The sequence below is a fragment of the Marmota marmota genome, unplaced genomic scaffold, assembly GCF_001458135.2.
Source record: "Marmota marmota marmota unplaced genomic scaffold, marMar, whole genome shotgun sequence".
Classification (NCBI taxonomy): domain Eukaryota; kingdom Metazoa; phylum Chordata; class Mammalia; order Rodentia; family Sciuridae; genus Marmota; species Marmota marmota.
In genome coordinates, this window is record NW_025999943.1 from 4,842,190 (window position 1) to 4,865,655 (window position 23,466).

The 23,466-nt window shown below is 33.3% G+C and overlaps 1 long non-coding RNA gene and 1 pseudogene across 1 annotated transcript in view; both read left to right on the forward strand.

Moving 5' to 3' along the window:
- The first annotated feature begins 536 nt into the window (after positions 1 to 536).
- Positions 537 to 23,466, forward strand: part of LOC125616341 — a 51,586-nt gene continuing 28,656 nt past the window's right edge. Inside the window, exons 1-2 of the long non-coding RNA XR_007346962.1 lie at positions 537 to 1,986; positions 6,255 to 6,338. This is a non-coding gene — a long non-coding RNA (uncharacterized LOC125616341). The remainder of the gene's footprint in view (positions 1,987 to 6,254; positions 6,339 to 23,466) is intronic.
- LOC125616355 lies at positions 12,298 to 12,390 on the forward strand (annotated as a pseudogene).

A 23,466-nucleotide genomic window follows, 5' to 3' on the forward strand; every position in this document is an offset into this window, starting at 1 on the left:
GTCTATTAGTCTGTGCTCTTGTAGGGGTATCACTTCATCTCCAATATTTAGATTGTTCAAGGGAGATGTTCTCTTGGTTCTTTTATTCTGCTGTGAAAATTTCATGATTTCTGACTATTAAGGGCTCATAACCTGAACTAATTTCGACTATTTTCCTATCAGTGAAGCAACGTGCTTTGAAGGATTCTCTTGGAGTGGTGGTTGCAATACAGAGGAATTAGCAGTGCTTGTTTTAGGACCAACACTATTAGCCTTCCTGAGGAATGTCATTGAAAGAGAAATTCCTAGGCCTAAGGCTCAACTTCAGACAGAAACTCTTGATTTGAGGTCCTTTGGTCTGTTTTAACAAGGCCACACATGGTAATATTTGAGAATACCTTATTTAGAAAAAGATTAAAGTTTTAACTGCAACATAGGCAGTTTAATATAGAATAACTTAGTTTCCCGGTGGATATCAGAAACATTAACTAACAGAAACTATCAAATAAGGGGATTCATTTTTGAATTAAGAAAAAACAAAAACAGTTGGGGTCATATTGTTAGAGTTGTGCAGGAGTCACTTTGATTGATATATTTTTGTGATGGTTAATATGCACTATCGACTTGATTAGGATAAGAGATGCTTAGGAATAAGAGACCCCTAGGTATGTTAATGAAGGTATTTCTAGAGATGATTGGTATGTGGGGCCAAAGTGAGTGGGTGGCACTGTCTATAGGCTGGGGGCCCAGATGGAACAAAAAGCAGAAGAAGGAGATAGGAAGCCTTAGCAGACTGAAGCTGGATTCTTCTTGGGGAATTGTATCTGGTGCTGCTATTATCATCCAAGGATATTTAAGCTCCTTCCTTTTCAAAGTGGAGTCTCACCAGTGATTCTCCAGGGAGATTTCAGGTCTTCAATCTCAGATTGGAGTTGCATCATCGTTCATTCCTCTTGTTCAGAAGCTCCAGGTTCTTGGAGTGGACGGCTACTGGTTCCTCTGTCACCCTAGCATGCAGATGGCCCTTTTGGGACTATCCAGCTTCTGATTGCATAATCCCACCTAATAAACCGCTTTTGTAGTCATACATATACTCAACCTGATGGTTTTATTCATCTATAGAACTTTGACTAACACAATTTCTAATCTATCTCTCCTTTAATCTAAAACATACATATATGGGTGCAATATGATTTTAGAACATAACTCAAGCTATATTGTAATAGACCGTTTTATATATTCATATGGAGCCAGATAGGATTGAATGCTACAGTTAGAGATAGAACCTGGAGTGTCCCACAGAGGACCATTTGCATGTGTTAAAGTGTGTTGCCAGTCTGTGGTGATGCTATTAGGAGGTAGAAGCTTTAAAAGGTGGGGCCTTGCTGATGAAAGTTGGGTCATTGGGGGTATGCCCTTGAAGAGAAAATTGGGACTCTGGCCCCTTCTTCTTTTATTTTGTTCCCTGAATGCCTTGAGGTGAAGAGGGCTCCTTTGCTACATGTTCCCACCATGATGTACTTGGCCACCAAAGACCCAAAGCAACAGGACTGAGTCCATGAGCCCAAACAAACCTTTCTCCTTTTAGTTTATTTACCTTAGGTATTTTGCCCCAGTAATAAAAAGATGACTAACAAAACTGAGTTTATCAAAAGAAGGATGATTTTTTCCATGGGACTGACTTGATCAAAAAAAGCCCTTAACAGAGGGTTAGGGCTCCAGCCCAGATCAGAAAACCTCCTTGCTGTCTCAGCTCTCGTGTTGGAAAGCCTTCTAGGCCAGCAGCTGTGCGCAGCCTCCTAGAACTGCCAGTGGCCTCCAGGACCTGAGGATGGCCTCTTGCCAGTACCTAGCAAAATGCCAGGGCCCTTAGTTACAAAGCTATTAGAAACAAAGTTGGCCAGTCTCTTAAATAAAAGGGAGGGAGGATTCTTTCAGCCTGCAGATGAGAATGCTATCCAACCAACACCTTCATCAAATCTCTGAGACCCACGACAGAGAAGTCAGGTAGGCTATGTCCAGATCTGACCCATAGATAATGTGTAATAATATATGTCTGTTATTTTAAACTGTAGGTTTTTGGTAATTTATTATGCAACAATAAAAACAATATGCTATCTCTTTACAGTATTTAATCTGTGGTTAGGCATTTGGATATAAAAATGAAATATATTAATATTAACTATTTGTTTTCTTCCATTTTCCCTCTCCATCCTTTCTTTATCTTCCATGGGAACTGGGGGAAAAAAAAACAGGATTTCTTAAGCCTTCATAAGACTTAGAAAACCCTTAGGCCAAAACAAACACTTTCTATTGCCACATAAAGATCTTTATGAAAGGTGAATACATAGCTATCATCCTGAAATTCATACCTCATCAGTTCTGTATTAGAGAAATAAAAATAATCTCACACCAAGGAAAAAAAAAATGGATGTGAAAGCAAAAAGTAGAAAGGAGAACATAGAGACTTACTTTATACATTCTGATCCTGAGCTCATCCTGAGGTATAAAGGAACAAAGAAACTGCCTCTGAAAATATTAGTTCTTTATTTGTTTTACCTTTTAAGATCCTCTCACCTCAAAAGTCTCTTTGGAGAACAACTCCTTAACACAGATCTCTTGTACTCCTAATGAGGCAGTAAAGTCTCCTTGCAATTATTTTTAAGAGTTTTACTGCTATAATGAAGGGAAATTGACAATCCTTGGGGATAAATGCATTTGAAAAAGTAATGAAAATTTCCAAAATCTTGAAAGTGCCTGGTAAGTCTCTCACACTAGTCCAAAGTGTATGTGCTCCTTTAAAAATTGGTGTCTTCTGTTTAACTTCGGACCTTAAATCTAAGTTTATTCCGTTTATTATTCTTGTTTGTTGATTTGTTTTTGTATATAAGTTTAATTGTGGTATATACCAGAATCCCACTTTGTGGATGTATGTCAGATTCCAGATATGGAAAAGGTTAAAAGTTCACTCCTTCCCTTTTTGCAGCTCCCAAGCACATAAATCAGCATCACTGATTGTCCTTAAGTATTACATGGTAAAGAGTCCCTGACTGATCTTGAGATGGGGAATGACAAGTCTTGGTTGAACTGAAGATTCCAGAATTTATATGTTGGATTCCTTTAAAATTAAACTTTCCCTCAAGAATTGGAAATTCAGGCTTGTAGCTTTCAAATTATTCCCTGCTTACATATTCAATAAGGACAATACATTGAACTCTTATAAAACTGAATAATAACTTATTATAAGTTATCTGCAGCCATAAACCATTTTTCCAAGTCAGGGATCCAAAGATCATTTTGGAGGACATATATATCCCAAACTCCTGAGTTTTCTTTATTTTTATAGTCAGTATATCATTTACCTCTTAAGTATTTTCAACTTTGCCCTCCTTTCTCAATCCCTCTTCTCTATTCTTTCTGATTTAACTCTGGCAAGATCCTATTTGACCCCTTTCTATAAGAGACCATTATAATACATGAGCAAAAGGGCATAATCAGGTCCTAACAAGTGGAACAATTTTGTCAAACAACACTGATAATGTTAAGTATTTTATCTAGGGAAATAATCTGAGACTGAAACCACTGTTAAGTCGTTGCAAATACCACTAAAACAACAAAGAAAGACATGAATATTAACAATCTAGATTCTAAGGTTAAGAATACAATGTGCCTGATGATTGGCAAAGGACAATGGAAAATATGAAGCAAAATTTGTTCCTGTGTGGGAAAAAGGAAAAGGAAAATATATGCAATTTAATAGTTATTGATAAGTTCTAATTCAATACATTCTTTTGTTTTATTTTCCTAATCATATAACACCTTTTTAAAGACAGAATACTTGTAGTTTAGAACATAGACTAAGAAGTCAGGCTGACTGCAGTTGAATATCAGCTTGGCTGCTTAAAGTCTGTGTGATCTTAGACATAATGCTTTGGGTCCTCACTTCCTCACCAATAATGGAAATAATAATAATTGTACTGTTTAAACAAACCATTCCCAAGATACACATAGAGTCAATGAATATTTAATATCTTTATTACCTCTGCCATATGGTCTCAAAAGAGACACATATTAAATAACATGCCCACAGTTACATGGCACATACCCTTATATACATTGGATTAAAATATAAATCAGTTTTACTCAAGAATATATAATCATAATCCCTCTGTCTTATTATCTCTAGTATAAAAGGTTAGACATGCAATTATCAAACAATTTTTCTCTTTATAATATTTTTTACTCTAGATTTTTTATCAAAACTTTTTAATATTTTGCTCTAAAATTCATGACAAACTTGAGTTTCTTAAGTGTTGCATTAACATTTTAGAAAACCAAAATAAATTTCTGACTGACATTTTCCTTTATTGCAGCCACCTGGAAACACACATGAAAATAGTAAGATTATTTAGCACGTCACCTGTCTATTAATCAAGTCTAAAAAATAATTATCTGTTGAGAAATCATTTTCAGTTGGGACATTTTAGATTTTCCCATTTTGCAGATAAACAAATGTTCCCTTCAAGATATTTAAATTAAGCTCATTTTAAAAATAATCTTATTATAGTTTTTTTCCACTTTTGCCTAACTATTGTGCATGATTACTTAAAGATAACTTTTAAATTTTAAACAGATTATTTTATAATATTGTAAATTTCAATCATCATCTTGAATTTTAATTCTCTTCATTGATCATTAATTTATTTTAAGTTTTCTCATTGATTCCTATTGTTTGAAGTCATAATGTAAGATATAAAGAATTATGCTATTCTTGCTGATATGCTGTCATCACATTGGCATGAAATATGTAGTATGAACCAACTGTGTTGATTCAGAGCAAGGGCCATGGATGGGAATGCTAATGACATGTGGTATAGACATCAGGAATATTTATGGGAAGACTGGGGGTATTAAGTCAGAGGACACTGAAGTGACTAATGCTGTTATCATCTTCCAGTGTTGTGTACTTGAATCAGACACATGGATAGTGGGGAGTCACTCTGCTCTTTCACAAATTTATAGAGAAATTGGTAGGAGACCAAGGAGTACCCATGCAATTTTATAGTAATGGAAGCTTTCATTATGAGACAGTAGCTCTTTATTTTTCCATGCTCTTTGCTCAGAGTAGTATAGTCAGAAATTAGCATCCAAGTATATTTTTATTGGTTTTAGTATAGCAGAGTAACTCTTGTACATAGTTTCATAAAAACATAAGAAGGAGTATTTAGTCAGTTTTCTTAATTGAAAACATCAAAACCCATAGCAGCTAAACAGACTTGTAACACTTATTAAAACTGGTCAAAAAATCTGTGAGGGATGGAAAACTGGATTCAGAGAGCCATACAGCCAGAAATGTTACCCAATCATCCAGTACAGGCTGATATGCCAGAAACTTTTAGCCAAGCAGACATGGAAAAGTATCTGGGGAGGAAGAAAACTAGATGACTTAACACCCAAAGAAATGACAGAGTTTACAACCAGTACTACTCACCACTGACAAGTGCTTACCCTCTTTTGACTTCAAGGAAGGCTGGGAAATGAAATCTAGCAGGGAAGTGATATTCTGTTACAATGAGAAAAGAGGAGAGTAGGTTTGTCAAATCAATAATATTTTCCACCATAAGCATTATATTATTGAAGTTGTTTCCTCTATCTGGTAATTGATTCCACATTTTCAAATTATGTATTTATATTTTTAGACCCTGACTTTTCTAATTTAGATACTATATACTTCATTTGTTCAAAAATACTGCAAATAGTCTTAATAACCTCTATTGATGCTCTATCCTTCCCTGAATACTATTATATCATATACTTAATTGAATATATTCTTAGATAATTATAGCTATGGAAACATTTTAATATTCAGCTGATTATTTTCTTCCTTTGTAAATATGTTTTGAATTAATTTTCCCAGTTTTTGTACTTTATTATTGGTATCATTGCCCATATACATACTTTTATTTCTATTTAGGTACTTTTGCTGAGAAAGTATCATGTTTTCCAACTGTATCAATTCTACCATTTTACCCCTATAGTTCCAAGCTAGAACCTTCTTTCTCTTGAGCCAATAGGTACAGCTTCTCTTTTCCAGAAGTCTATCACATCACTATCATTATAGACCTCTTGTGATAGAAATACTAAGCCCGTAAATGGTACATTTCCTAATATCGTTCAGTTATTTGGTTTTCATAGGTTTAATGGTATCCACTCAATCTCCAAACATTGAATGTTCCTCATCAATCAGCATAATTCCATTCTTTTTTTTTTGCCAGTAATTGTTTTAGATATATTCATGTGAAGCAGGCTGCTGTGATAAAAAATGGAGATGATACTGGGGACAAGTTTTCAAAATAGAGGTAAGATAACAACTCCCTTTTGATTGTAGGCAATTTCCTCTGATAATAACATACATATTTATGCTAATTTACTTTGTTATGATAAAGAACATCTAGAAAACCATAGAGAAGCTTTTCTGGATCTCTGAATTTGGGATTAGCTGAAATAATCACTTTTGAGGTAACCATGGCTTCAGATTCTTGTTGTGATGGATACCTTACACATATGCATTATTTTCTATAGAATTTTAAGATTTTTTGACATTTGTTCCTTTGGGCAACAGTGAGCTTTACTATTATTTATGAAAATGAAATTCTCATATTTTATTAAGTTTCCATGATTTCATTTTTCTGTTTGACATACCACTTCTCTGAAAGTGTTTTCAGAGTGTTCTGTGATACACTACCTATGCTTGCCTGGAGGTATGCTTACATTTCCTGGTATTTAAATATTTTAACTGCTTTTAAAGTTATGTTTTCTAACTTATTTTCCTTCCACAACTTACAATACTACTCTATTATCTTCTAATACTTAAGATTGTTCCCCAAACTGAATTATTTAATAAAGAATCTTTGTAACTTACTGGATTTTTAAAAAAATTTTAAATGACTTACATTTGCTTTGAGTCTGTGCCATTGTTCTTAAATTGTGTTTAATTGGTGTAGGGGATTTTGCCTGTGGGGAGTTTGTAAGTTTGATTGTGTTTTCCATTCTATGGAACATTTTTAAATAGAACATTTTCTTTTCTAAAGTGGAAAATTCTCAATCAATCAAACATAAATGTATTATATAGACATCTTTATCTTTTTCTGAGCCTTTACTAAAAAAAAAAAATAGGCTCAGGCTTACAGTTTCTGATCCAACATATAAGGAACTGACCTAACCAAAAGTAAGCAACACTTCTTAGAATCATGGGAGTTATTGAGGTCAAAGGGAAAACTGTTGCCTGAAAAATTGAAGAGACAGATAGCGAGGTAGGAAAACTTAAACTATAATAGACGAATTGCTTGGATACTCTGTGTGTAGACAGTCTTGAGAGTTAAAATTTCCAGGGGCCAGGAAATTTTGAAATGTCTCCCACACTTTTGTTACCTTTACCTATAGGAGACCTATCAGATCCTAAGTATGTGGATTGGAGAAATATTTCCTCCTCTTTCTGCAGGGGGGAAGAGGGTATAAGTAGTCATTTTAAACACATGCAGAGATAGTTCTGTTTGCTGAGTAAGGCCTGTCTTCAAGAGAAACTACTCTCCCAGATCCTAAAAGACTGGGGCTTCAGAGAGCCTTACAGACCTAAAGGAGGAGAAATATATAAAATGAACTCCTCAAGCCTTCCACATATGGAAGGAGAAGATACCTAACCTCAGCACTTCTAGCCTTCTTGTTACACCTAATGGGGAGACACCTAACCAACCAATCAAACCACAAAAAACAACAACAAACAAAAATGACGAACACATGTGGTAGTCACAACCCAGAACATAGGCTTATGAAAAGATTGAGATATAAGTAATGTATAGTACAGCATGTCCTGTTGCCCCAGACCTTGCCATTAACCTGTCGCACTCCTGTATAATAATGAGGGAATTAAGCTGAAAGAACATGTCTTAGACCTTAGGGAAGTCACTAGAGAAATCTGAAGTTGACTTCACAGGCAAACAAATCAGGAATAACAGAGAAAAATTTGTCCTTTAACATCTAGCACTGAGGGAAACATAACCTATCTCACTGAGAGAAAAACATAAAAATCTCATACTGAAGGCCTTGTCCCCTTAGATTCTTACACTCAACGAACCATGTCTGTCTTTCAACAAAACTTATCAAAAGGAAGACTAAAAGACAAAAGCCACAGTGTAAAGAGACAGAGAAATTTCAGAACCTTAATAAGTATGTCAAAGATCTGGAGACTATTGGACTTTAAAATTTAAAGAAATTGATCAATTTACCAAGTTCTGTAGTGGAAAAAAATGGTCAACATATAAGAAAAGATTGGCAATGTACTACAAAGATAAAAGAATGACTAATAATTATAAGTTAGGAAATAAAAATGTAATGGGTTTGTTTGCTTTTGATTTCATGATAATACCTTTCTAATAAAATGAGTTAGGCTAGAGGCTGAAATTTCATCGAGGGTTCTGTTATGTCTCCTCTGTTACCTACCATATGTTTCCCTAGAGACTTCATCTTCAGTAGTTTCTGAGCCATTCAGTTCTATCAGTTGTGATCCCTATTATTACAAAATATCCTGATCAATGTGGTAGAATGGTATGGGAGGAGGTGGGGCCATAATTAATTTTAGAACTTTTACTAGGTTTGTGCTTATAGACTGTGACCTTCATGAGTGCTTCTCAACTTTACTGCTTCTCCTCTCATATGCAAAAGGAAAGCTGGAAAGGGCTGGAGTTAGTTATTTCCCTTGCCATAGGTAAGACAGTTTTCTTGGGATGTTCTTTGTTAAGGACAACATGCTATAGTCCTATATTTAAAGTGATTATTTTCCCCTTCCACAACCAGAATCAGGAGAGGATGCTCATCATTGTCATTCTGAGAACATAGGAGGGTTTCTAAATTAAGGTTTCGGGAGATTCCCGTAAGATATTGGTCCATGGAGCTTTTAATATCCCAATGTAAAAAATGCTCAACCCCCAGCAAAAACTCACTTTCTGATTCCAGATGCAGCATCTTCATTTTCCAGGGAGCTGTGCTTCTCTATTTACCCCTTTCCAGTTTTTGGTATAGCAGTTTGATGAGTGATCTCAATTCTCTGATAGATCTACAAAGAGTTGTTGACATTTTGTTGCTATGAGGATAGGGTGGCAACTTCCATGACGTTTATGCGTTATACTGGAAACTTGAAATCTGTTGTTGCTTCTAATTATGGTTGAATTCCTCCAGTTTCACTGTATTTCAGTTGCAATGTTTCTCTGGAAATGTAGCTATTGATCATCTTGAATTCTGGTTTCTATTTAGGAAGGATATGTAGGCTTCACTGTGCATCATATTTAATGTTTAGATGATATGAAGAGAGACTCCTGAGGAAATATAATTTGATGCTACAATCTTATATTTATAGTTATCATTTTCAAACCTAAGAATCTAGTTCTCTGGATTAAACATACAGAAAAAGACAAGGAAAAAAAAATGGGCTCATCAATTTCCTTGCTAGGTAGTTATACTTGTCCTTTTTCTTTTTTTTTTTTTTTAAGGATGCTGCAGCCATCCTGGAATACTTCAGTCAAATTCTCAAATAATATTACTTTCTACTTTGAAATACTGATATATAAGGCTATTAACCAAGAAAAGAACAAACTTAACCTTTTCTTTTCCATTCAAATTTCCACGCATTTCAACCATTCTTCTCACATAGGCTGGCATTTTCCTAACAGTTTCCTTCTATTCTCTTTTCCTAAGATTTGTATATGCAAGTCAGATCTATTAATTTACTTTTTGGTTTTATTACATCATATGAACATCATGTAGATTAGGGTCTGAAAAGAGAATTAGCAATGCTGTATAACGTATCACTTGTCAAGATGTAAGTCTTACCACAAGGTTTTATATATTTGTTTTCTGAGATACTTTCTGAGTCATACAGTTTTTATTTTAAGGTCTTTTCCCCCTATGTTCGTGAGAACATTATTTCATTTGTGAATAATGAAATAATAACATGAGAGCCTTCATATGAAGTTTTTAAGTTTATTTGAAATGATTACTATTGAATTCTTTTATTTCTATTTTTTAATCCAAAGATCTATTGATTTTTCCTTATTGATCTCCCCATTGTATAGTGGTTGCATCATATCTTATATCATAATCAATTAACTAGAGCTTATTAAAACTACTTTTAAATTTTCTTTGCAAAGAAAAATTTATATTATAATTATTAGAAGAAAAAAACAATAATTATTTTCACCCTTCTGTTCTCAAGACCACAACTGGTACTTGCCAAATTCATCCTTTGCCATCTATTCTAGACATTCTTTACTCTCAGCACCTCTGCCCATAGATGGTTTACTAGGTGGAGTGACCCAGATCTTCACAGCTGCATGACTTTAGCCTGTGTGCATCATGACAATCTCAGGCCTTCATACTGCATTTATCAATTTAACATAAAAATGGAAATGGAGAGTGAAAAACACATTAAGTTGATCATCTCGATGCTATATGTAAATTTCTTATCCTGTATGTTGCAGAGAGCATATTGTATCCAGATAAACAGAATTAATTCTTCCTGACTGGTTGGGACTTTTCTCCTGACAATCTAATAACACAGGGAGTTAGAAATGATTGGACAGTCTTAATCTGAGGATTAATGGGACTCTTACTGTGGTGTCTGGAAAAGAATTTCCTGTCTTGGAACCAGAAACTCTTTAAGTCTATAGAGACCAAACTGCAGGTTTTTGAAAGTATGAATTCAGCAGGTCACTGAGAGTGCATACTAGGTTGTGTTTCACAGGAAGTAGACTCCATTGGACATCTTATTGGAAAGTGCTCTTGGCATCAATGATTGCATAAAGCCTAAGAAAATAAGTTTCAGCAAAGGGAGAATTAGATTGTGACACAATCACAATAAAGCTTCAGTTACTACTGCTGAGACTTTATAAAATTGTAAGAAATCAAGATGGGTTGTGGTAGACACTCAAATGTTGTCCATATTTTCTTTGCAGAACTCAATTTCTCAGTTTCTCAGTTTCTCAGCTTCTGGTAATGGGAGCAGCCAATAGCTCTTAGTTATAAATGAGAAAATGAAGAGCCCTTTCCATTATTTACCTCAGCTAAAGAAAGTCACCTCAAGAAAAGTCACCAACTTTTCTTGGAATAATCCCCAACTAAACACTGATTAATGATTGGGCATAAAGTACAACTATGATGGCCTAAGATCCAGAATCCCCCGAGAAACAGTTCAGGCCTTTGTTCAAACTGAACTTCAACTTGACATTTCTTTCTATTCAATCCTGCTTCCTTCTTAACAACCAGGCATTGATCCTGAGATAAACTCCTCAATAAAGTCAGTTCCTGTCAATCTCCATAACAGAATCAGATTCCCAGAGAATGGTTTTTGATGTTATAATCTACTTTTAACAGCTCTCCATTAAGGGAAATGTTCACTTACTTCAATAAGCAAATGGATCCAGTATTTTAATCTCAGGTTGCTGTGATTATAGTAATGTTTTTCCTGAGACCTTCGATTTTCCAATGGATGAAACTGAAATGTCCCAGTAACTTTTCTCTGGATGTTAAGGACCGTGTTCTCAGTCTGCATACTGGATGAGAAAATAAGATCAGTGCTCTAGCTGTCCCACAAAGAGATTTTCAACCCACCCTGCTTTATTGCCTGCCTTCCTTCCCTCCTTCTTTCAACCCTCCCCTCCCTCCTTCTCTCCCTCTCTCCCTCCCTTCCTTCCTTTTTTCTCTTCTTCCTTCCTTTCTTTCTTTTGTGCTGGGGATTAAATCCAGGGCCTTTATCATTCAGCTAGCCCCCGTCCTTTTTATGAATTATTTCGAAGGAAGGTCTCCCTAAATTGCCCAGGCTGGCCTTGAACTTGCAAGCCTCCTGCAAGTCTTCTGAATCACTGGGATCATATGCTGCACCACTGTACCTGGTTATAAATAATCCTGTTATTTTTGGTTTAACTTCTTACTCTGGACTTTACTGTTGCAGCCCAGATTCTATTGTTTCATATGAAGAAAAAGAAAACAAATGTTTCCAGAAAATAAATCTCTCATCTCTAAGCAGATGTTTTGTTTCCTGGCATTTTTATTCTGTAAACAAAGGAAAGGTGACCACCATTCTTACAAGTTTTTGTAAAACATTAATTTATCCACATCCTGTGCTCAGTTTCCTGGTGGCTCAACAGAGCTGAGTGATTTTCTTAATCCTCCACTGTCTACTCAGATAAAAATGTAATACACATACTATAGAAAAATAAATCCTTGGAACACTATAAATTCTAATTTTAAAAATTCTAAATAATGGATATCTCTTCTGGGCCTTTTGGCAAAGATCAAGTGTAGTATCTGTTCTTATCAGTTTGATAATGTTTTATTCAACAATACTCTATGGGAATATATATATATATATATATATATATATATATATATATATGTGAAAATGACTATACTATGAAAATTTTAACAAAACTATTGAAAATACAGTAGGAAATGGATAGGAGCTGAGGATACCAAGATGCTTTAATGGACAAATGTAATGATTTTAGTAAGTATCACATATAATAAAAAGAAAAAAATTAAATTTCAAATAAATTGATGCCTTGGTGAATTTATTACTAGTTATGCTCACTCTTGGTGATTTTTAAAATAACATTCAAAAGCCACAGTTACTCTTTTCATATATTTGGAACTCATTTTAGTAGCATCATTGTAAACTGCTATACAATTTCTCCAAACAGTGACTCCCGGAAATCTTTCTTTGTTTTGTTCTTTAAACAACATTTAAATATTTAGTCATAGAATCTTAGTTTCAGCTTCATAGACGGTATCTCATATACAGAGTTTAAAGTCAATTTTAACGGCTTTTGGTACTTCAATCTTGACCCCTGTCAAATACAACATTTTTATATTTATAGAAACAATAGTATACAATATACATTTTCATAATCCAACAATCTCTATGGGTACTAATATTGTTTCTGACACCATTTTATTATATCTAGGAAAAAAAATAGTTTTGAAATCCTTTTTGCATTAACTTTCTTTAGGTAGATATTTTTATTCATGTAATCTTTTCCTAAGAATTTATATCTTAAAGAAATTCTGTTTATGTGTTTGTCTATGTGGAAGACATTTAAAATTACAGTTGGTCGCTCAAGCATGTCACAAAATATAATTTCTCTAGAGATTTACATGGACACATGATACCATTTAACAGGCAGCAAAATGACTGAGCCAATTAAATTATCGTTATGGTGTAGACATGAGGTGTTCCCAAAAGCTCTTGTGTGAGACAATGCAAACAAGTTCAGAAGTGAAATGATTGGGTTATAAGAGCCTTAATATAATCAGTGCATTAATCAACTGATAGAGATTAACTAGGTTTTAATTGTAAGTAGGTAGGGTGTGGCTGGAGGACATGGGTGGCAGGAGGTATGCTCTTGGGGTTTATAATCTGTCCTTGGTAAGCAAGAGTCTCCCCCAACCTCTCTGGTGCCATTTTCCCAACTGCTTTTCTATGCCACACCCTTCCACCATGATGTTCTGCCTCTGTTATCTGAGCCCCAGATTGAAGCCCTCCAACTAAAGACTGAAACTTTGAGGAAACAATAAACTAAAATTTTCATCCTCTCCTTTTCTTGTCTGGTCTTTCAATCACAGCAGCAAAAAAGTAGGATAAAACAATTATTTTTAGATTCAGTGCAATTGGCCATTTTGCAAACTATATCGATTATCAAGAAATAAAAATAATGGAATGTGATGAGCATAATTACCTAGGTACATGTATGGCTGCACATATGGTGTGATACTACATCGTGTACAATCGGAAAAATGAAAGTTGTGCTGCAATTGTGTACAATTAATCAAAATGCATTCAGCTATCATATATCTAATTAAAATAAATAAATTTTAAAAAAGAAATAAAAATAATATGCTTGCTCTTAGAAACTGGTATGACTTTTTTTAATACATAGACTAGAGGATGTACTGAATGTGTGTTCACTAGATATAAATATAGTGTTTTTATTTTTCAAAAATAGGATCCCTTCATTTATCATAATTTTTTCTACACAATATTTAGAGACTAAAACTGAAGAGAATATATAATTTTTTCCTAAAATCTTAACATGTAAAGTTGAAGAGGTAATAATGCTTTTTTACTGAAGTAAAATTCAAAGATGAATGTGCCAAACAATCAAAAGTTATAAAATGGGAAGCATATACTAAAGATTTTTTAAGTGTTTCATTCTTTAGCTGTATCTAAATATTTCAAAGATTTTTTCCCTGACAGCTATTTTAAAGTGTTATCTCCTAACAATTTTCCTTTTATATTTTCTCCCTCTGAAGTCAAAGAGCCTAAACTAAACAGTTCCATGATCTACTTTTCAAAAGTAAAGTGCCGCGTCCTGCCAAGGGAGCCGAGTCCGGCGAGGGACGGCGAGGTTAAAAGACACACAGGACACCAAGGTTCTTCATCCAGGAGTCAATACTCTTTATTGCTAACACACCTTTTTTATACCCCAAGCAGCAGAAGTGGAAAACTACCCAAAAGCAGGAGGGAGGGGGGAGAAATTTAGTTTCAACATCTATTATTGTCAGGTACCGAAACCTCCCTTAACAATAAGTCCATCAGACCAGAAAAGGTCAAGGCATTCCCGTGGGATACATATGTCTCAGACGGACAAGCAGGAACAGAAAAACCGCAAGTTCGCCATGGCCTTGTGAGCTGGCCACACTGGCATGCAGAACAAACTAGTGGAGGTAGGGCTCCAGGGGCCAGGGTGGACCTGCTGCCAACATAAGGTTTTGTTTTGAAACCAAATTTGATCTCAGCTGGGTTTTTCTTTTTTAATAGTAAAGTATTGCATTCTGATTCCTTATGCTGTTCCTAACAAAAATCAATGATGCATTGTTTGATTTATAGAAAATAACTGTTGGAAAGACTTTGTAAACCTAGAATTTTTGTTAGTTTATTATTTTATAAATTACATATCTATTTATATAAATTTTATATACCTATATTCCCATTCTTTAACATATTCCTTTACTTATTATAACAACAAAATGGCAAAAAAGGGCAAAAAATCAGACCTATCATGTATATTTTACAAAAAATAACCCCACTACTTTGTTGGCCAAGTATAGAAAGATCTGTGTCTATATATTAAAATATTTGTTTGTAGTCATTTAGTAAATTCTCAAAACACATATTTGAGAGTATCTTCCACACTAAGATACCTCACATTATTGGTAGAACAGAGAGTTCCTCATCTCACTCATCCCATCAATATGTAGAGGAAATCACCTCTGTGAAAGTTCTTTAACCTAATAATTTAAGATAATTGAAAAGAGCCTTAAGAATTATAGAAAAAAATGGACAGGAGTTTTAAGTGATGATTGGAAAAATTAATGACAGATTAATTAGCTGGGGTATTATCAAGAGAACAATTTGTTTTCATATCAAATGTTTCAGTCTGAAGCTCCAACGGGGTATTTTCTTTTTCTTTCTTTCTGTCCTGAGCACAGGACATGAAGAAAAGGACTGAAGCTATGTAATTCAGGAGGAATAATGAAAAACACAGGTCAGAGGGAGAAGGAAAAAGACAGTGAGACCAGATAGTATGAGGGAGGACAGAAGAGGAATAGAGACATTCCATAATAATGATGGAAATGATAAAACTTTATAGGAAAAGCAAAGATCTTAGACTCACTATTTTCTGGGCCTTTTATTGTCTAATGGTTATCAAAAACTAAGAAGTTATGTTCAGTGATGAGTGCTCATTTACTGGTATTACAAAGATAAAAGTGTTATCTAAGGAGTTATAAACTCTTGGACACATCAATTATTTAATAAGTCCTTTCTCTAATTTTTCCACTGCACTGATTTAATTTGTAAGGCTCTTCTAATGAAATTTTAAAAGTTACCCACAAATATATCAACAACTTTAAAGTGCACTTTCTAAACTTTCATTGATGTTAAATGCTTTGCAGGTTGTTCTAAACTGTAAATGTTCGAGCTAATGGCTGAAAGTTAGATGTAGAGGGTCTATGGCTTTGTCATTTGGGGGTTGTGCTGTCCTGACACTCCTCCTCTAAACCTGGAGCATGCTTCTAGCTTTGGGCTTCAGCAATCTTTATCCTTGCTCTGATAGAGCGGGCATGTAAATCAAGTCGATCTGTCTGTTTCTCTTTTACATTGGGCTTTTAATTCATTGTGATAGATTTTGTCTTTCAAGTCATGCCAGACCTACAGGGATTGATGCGCTTTTCATCTGTCACTCTCTTCACACTGTTTGATTAAATTGGTTCTCCTGCTTTCAGGGAGACAGGCTAAAAGCCTAAGAGGCCATTTCTAGCTCAAATGTGTAATTCAACTTTTTTACTATCTGAATTCTAGTCATTAGCCTGGGTTTGGATATAAAGGAATTGCTATAATCTGTAATTTTGTCCTCTAACACCATTTGAAGGCAAGAATTTTAAGTGAAATACCACAGTATATAGTCGTATGGTTTTACATAGATGATAGAAAATTCATTTCTCAGAAGAGATTTTGCATTTCATTATGTTCCTTTGGGGGGAAAAACACATACCATATTTAAAATGAAATAAATACAAACATTCTTCAAGAAACTGTATAGTTATTATATCACAATTCTTTTTCCATGATATAACTAAAAATTATATTGACTTAATATAAGAGGTATGACACTATTGAAATATTCTAAATGTATTAAGAGCTAGAGTTTCCATTTCTGCTATTTAGAGCTAAGACCAAATTCTGACTGTGCTTCACGTGGTAATTTCTAAAGTAAGAAAGATGAATTGAAGAAACTCCAGTTATTTTTAGCTCTTCACAATCTGTTTTTAGCTTTTTTAGAAACTATATTTAGTTTATTATGTGTCTCTGTGTGTGTTAGTGTATATATCTACATATATATCCTTCTGTATGAGAAAGTGAATGGAAATGAATTTATAAGTTATTTTCATAAAATACTCTATTTCAAAGATTCACTTTTCTGTTTCATCTTTAAATATTTACATATATTTTATTTTAAAACTTAAACTGTTATTTTTGTTTAGGTATTTTGGAATTTAGGCAAAACTGGGCTCAAATTCTTGTTTATATTCTTAAAATGTGATCTGGAAATATTGTGTGTATGTACATTTGATATTTGCAAGTTTATGTATTTATACTTAATTATATTGTCATATGTATATGAAAATAATATTTATTATTATGTTATAGAGTTGATATAAGTTCCTTAGTATAGTGGTATTAGAGTAATACATGTAGTTAGTAGAATGAGTAGTGTTGTAGTATGTGGGAGGTGAGAAATGTTCAGCAACTGTACCAAATGTAGATTGTAGTTACATTAGAAATTATGAAGTATGCCACTCTTTGGAATATATCCAAAGGACTTAAAATCAGCATACTACAGTGACACAGACACATCAATGTTTATAGCAATACAATTCACAATAGCTAAGCTATGAAACCAACCTAGATGACCATCAATAGGTAAATAGATAAAGAAATGATGGCCTATGAACACAATGGAATATTACTCAGCCATTAAGAAGAATGGCTTTATGAAATTCACTAGGGTGTCGATGGATCTGGAGACTATCAGCTAAATGAAATAAACCAATCCCAAAAACCTAAAGGTTGAATGTTCTCTCTGATATGTAGATGCTAACTTACAATAAGGTGGGGGAGGGGAAGAATAGAATTTTATTGGATTAGAAAAAGGGAAATGAAGGGAAAGGATGGGAAATAGGAATAGAAAAGATAGTGGAATGAATATGACATAACTTTCCTATGTACATATATGAATACATCACAGTGAATCTCAACATCATGTACATACTAAGATATATTTCATGCTTATATAAATATATCAAAATACATGTTGATATATTGTCATGTATAACTGAAAATAACAAATAAAAATAAAAAATAAATAAATTTTGAAGTATGATAATGTGTCAGATATGACTTTTTTAATACTCCAAAGTCTGTAGAAAATTAATGCTACAATATTCTTATCTTTACCTACAATACCTGGATCATGTAATGTAATTTTTCCTTTGAGAAACCAGTATGTCACTAGTTATGTCACCAGAAAGTCCTTCTGCTGACAGAAAGTACTCTAAAATTCACTTCTTGTACAACTGAATTATTTGAAATATATAACATTAATCATTCATATTGGACTCAAATTCAGTGAAAGGGAATTTCTGGATATTGGTTGGAATTTTTAATATGTGATTTATTTTCTATTAGGGACAGAAATGGATGATCTGACTCCAACCTCAAAAAATCTAAAGCTTAAGAGATATAGAGCTTAATAGTTTTAATTACATCAGTAAAGGTGAAGATTCTAAAGTACAATCATCCACCTATACCTACACTCAGAATTTTTTGGTGTAAAGGATTCGTAAATATTTCTGGTGAACCAGATAATTGGTAATATTCAGAGAACTGGCATTTCTTAAATGTTTGTCCTGTCTTAGGTTTTAATAGTGAGAAACTGAATTTCTTAGAGCTTTGGGAGGAATAAATCATCAGCCAATTTTGTAAATAGATATACGTCTAGTGATGTGCTAGTAATGTTTAACCAACAGTTGTTGTCTGGAAAAAATAAGTTAGCCTGTATATAGGCACATAAATTTATTATAAACTTAATGATATACAGGATATATAGCACCAATTTTAAATGTCATAAATATACAATACTGTTTATTATAAATTCCATGTATCTCAGCAGTTCTCATAAAATGCTTTTATTGATTTTGCTTAACTCTTGTATCTATAACCAAAGCATGATGGTAATGGATGAAATAGTGTACTTCAAACCTGAAAGTTGTTTGCTGTTTTCATTTTCATTCATAAGTAAACAGAAAGTGAAACAAGGAAGATATATGTTAGAACTTCAGTTATTCCACAATCACATGAATGATTTATTATAAGCTACAGCTTACAGTACTTGTTGTATATTGGGGGAAAAAAGCTATTGTTCAGTTTTTGAGCTATTCACAAATAATTGCTATAGGCTCCATATAATATTAGTTTAATCTACACTATTAATATTTTATCCATTACAGTATTGAATCTAGATAGTAAATATACATAAATAATCCATGATTTGCAATGTTCTGGTTTCTTTGGTGTAAATACTTCTATTACATTTGATTTAAGGCTGGCAACATGACATCATTAAATGTGTGCTGACTTGGGAAGACATAATGCCAAAACATACCACTGCATAAGGTGTTCATTGTACAGGCACAAGAGTCATGAATAACCTGAAATCATATAGCATAATACTAAAATTTTAAAATAATCAAGAAGTAATGAGTTCTGGGATATATTATTTTCTTAAAATAATTTAAAATGTTACATTAATATAATTTGATTTTTAATAACAGTATTGTTACCAAAAAAAATTTCTGAAACTCTTAACAGTTGTCTGTCATGGTCTGGCAAATGGCAACTCTAGAAAATCACTAGAAATATATATATATATATAAAANCAGTCATTCATATATATATGTATATATATATATATATATATATATATATTTTTTTTTTTTTTAAAGGCAACTGCATGTGAGAAATTCCTCATAATGTATATGGTGAGAAGAAAATTACAAATCTACTAAGTCCAAACAAGTGAAGAATCAGCTTTAAACATAAACATATCCCCCAAACAGGTATTTGTCTTTAAAAATACCAGGAAAGTAAGTACTCCAACCCCCTAACAGGTCTCCATTTCTGACCTCCCATACTGGCTAGCAAGCCCAGTCCAAGAGAAGACTAGAAACTCTGATAGGGAAGGAAGAAAATGAAGAGATCATTATAGTACTTTACACCTAATTCAGACTTATCCTACCATCTGGCCTGGGGAGTGGTCACCTTAAATCAAGTTTAGCATTTTGATTAATATATGGGACCGGACATATAAATGTCTAACTGTAGAAAGTATTTTCTCACAGAAAACTTAGTAATTTACATTTTCAAAGATATGTGTGAAGAGCAATTATCTTTTTAAACTTGAACTTCAAAAGGATTGACATAAGAAAGGAAACAGTAATTAGTAAATATGTTCTCCATTTAGATCTCATCCTTCAGTCAACTTTCCATTGCTGTGACAAAACCCCTGAGAAAATTAATTTAATGGAGGAAAGATTTATTTTAGTTCACAGTTTCAAAGATTCCAATCCCTAGTTGCTTGGCCCTATTGTTGTGGGCCTGTGGCAGAGCAGAACATCAGCAAGGGTGTGGTGGAGGAAGGTTACTTACCTCATGACCACCAAGAAGGAGGAAGAGAGAGAGAGAAGGAGCTGAAGGAGAAGAAATATCGTTCTAGGACACACTGCCAAGGACCTGAATCCTCTAGTAGGTGCCAATTCTTAAATTTCTTCGACCTCCTTATATAGTCCATTAAATTACAAACCCATCAGTGAATCAGTCCATTTATAAGGTGAGAGTCCTCATGATTCAATCACCTTCCAAGGTTGCATCTCTGACCATCATTGTCTTAGGGACCAAGCCTTTAGATCATGAGATTTGAAGGGGAGGGAATTTTAGATCTAAACTATGGCAACCCACAAGACACAAGTGTTATGTTTTAATTGCTGGAAATACATTTTTTAATTTTTTTTTTCAGTTTTCAATGGACCTTTATTTTATGTATTTATACGCAGTGCTAAAGATCAAACCCACTGCCTCACACATGCTAGGTAAGCGCTCTGCCACTGAGCCACAATCCCAGCAGGCAAATACATTTTTAAATTGAGAATTAAGGATATTTCACATTAAAACTTATTTTTATGATAATTTTATCTAGAATAAACATAGGAAAATAACCTCATTTCTTTTTTCAAGAGTGAAAATACTGAATGTTGGAAATGTTTTGACAACCTTTCTAAAGCGTAACAATTAAGCGATTTAAAATACTGCAATCAATAGTTCATTATCTATATTTATGCCTATTAAATAATATGACAAGGAAGACGGAAAGTTGAATTCACATATAATTCAAGAGGCATTTCAAGAGTAGGAATCCTTGTACTCAGTAATGTTGTTAGCTTTCATTAATCGTGGTGACTTTTTTTTTCCTTCATAGCTTGCCTCTGGATACTCTAATCAAAATTGAAACTCAACACTAACTATATCATTAAAAATCTCTGGTATGCTTTAGAAAACACATTGAAAGGGAAATTATATCATTAAAAATCTCTGTATGCTTTAGAAAACACACTGAAAGGGAAATAAACTATGTGAATAAATGAATAAAAGATAAATGAAGAAAGTTCCTCTTCCAAACACCAACACCTAATTGCTGTGTGTACATAACTTAATGTGTGATTCTCCAACTCAAAGATAAATTTTTCTACTATAACTGTAAGGAACATACCAAAAACTGATAGTGTTTGTATTGAATATAAGTTATATATATTCTAAACAAAATAATTTTATAACTATCCTACCTGTAGGATAATCTCACTAGAACAAATAAAATCCCATATATAATTAGACATAATGTTATTATTTTTAAATTTTATTATAATCTTAATACATGAGGACCAATTTAAGAAAAACTATTAGCATTTTATGGGAATTTTTCTAGTGGTTTGGAACTGTCTTAGTCCATTCAGGCTGCTATAACAAAATACCATATAGCAGAAAAACAAAAGAAGATTTTTCATCACAGTTTTGTAATTTGGGAAGTCAAACAGCAGTAAAACAGGTGTCCAGTGAGGCTCCACATTGTGGTTCATACACAGACCCATCAGTCTATGTCCTCAAATGTTAGAAAAGAATACCTGGCTCTCGGGGGTCTCTTTTATAGAAGAATTAATCTCAACTATTTAGGACTCTACCCTCATGATCTAATCTCCTCTTAAAGGCCACAACAACTAATACCATCACATTGGGTGTTAGAATTTCAACATATGAATTCTGCAAAGATGTAAGCAGTCAATTGGAAAAAATTTCCTTCAAACCCCAAACTATAATTGTAGTCCACTTGAATAAGACAATACTTTCCCCAAATGTGGAGGATTTTGTATGGATACATATCTGTTCATTTTGGGTGGGAAAGTATGTGTTTATTTAAGAGCAGTTAAGTTCAGATGTAAAACTACATGAATTATAATGATCTTGATTTAAGATGTATGTGTATAAACAAATAAGTATAATATAAGATTTCTTAATTATCACAATATATTCAAAAGTTTTGTCAATTGAACCAAAATATCAGTACCAAAAATTAGTATTGTAACTCTGGGTCATTGTAAACATTTATTACATAATTAACTTGATATAGTATGGATAGCAGCAACAAATGGAAATTATCAGTTATATAACCATTATTAAGTTAGTTTATGTGAGCTTACAAAGCTTTAAAACTCACATGAAGACTAAGATAGATGACTAAAAATAAGAATTATGCAATAAAAACTTAAATTGATTGGAATTTAATGTGTTCAACAGTCAAGATAAATGTGTTACTGTTGCCAGTTGCTATTTTCTTGTTGAGGTTTTTGAAATATAAATATAATAAATTACAAGTGGAATTCCACAAGGAAAGGACATGCAAACAAACCATAATCCCCAAAATTATGGTTTGCTATTAGTGTGCCCTTTGTCCTTGTATTTATTAATGAGTCCTTGTCACTTCTAATTATCTAGAAATTCTATTTCACAAAACTAAGAAGCCTTGGGTATTATGAAAGTCCAGGAGGTACTCACCAATGCAATACTATTTATATAGAATAACAGAGAGATTAAATAAATTTTGTATCATAGAATTATTTTCGAAGTCAGATACACTATGAATACAAGGTATTGTGTTATTATGGCAATTATTTTAAGGATTAATACCAATAGTGTGTGAAAATAATCTATCATAATATTGCCTAATGTTTACCCTCAATTAAATTTATATTTTCATCTGCCTTTTGATTCATAGTTACATTCACATAGTTAAATTATTAAAATGAAAATATGCTCTAGCCTCTCCTCTTATGATAATTTGGTAATTTAGTGAAATAATATAATGGACATGGAGGCAAATTAGTCATCTGGATAGTAGCTTGGGATAAAATATACCACTTCACAGGTATATGGCATTGAATAACTCCTTCAAGTACTTTATGCCTCACTTTCCTTACCTGGAAAATTAATAACAGTCCTTTCCTCAGGTACTGCATTTTAATTACTTACAACATTTACTGGTAAATACTGAATTCTCAGTAACTGTCTTTTTATCAGACCCATTTTGCAAGGTAGATAAATCATTTTTACTCTTTAATGTGGACAGGATTTTGTTGGGACTAAAAAAAATGAGGTTCTTTTTAAGCTTTACAGCACAGTGTGAATTATCTTTAAAAAAAAAGTGGTACATAGTTATTTGTTTGGACATTTTCACTAGGTAAATGTTCTTTGAATATATAGCCTGATATAACAGA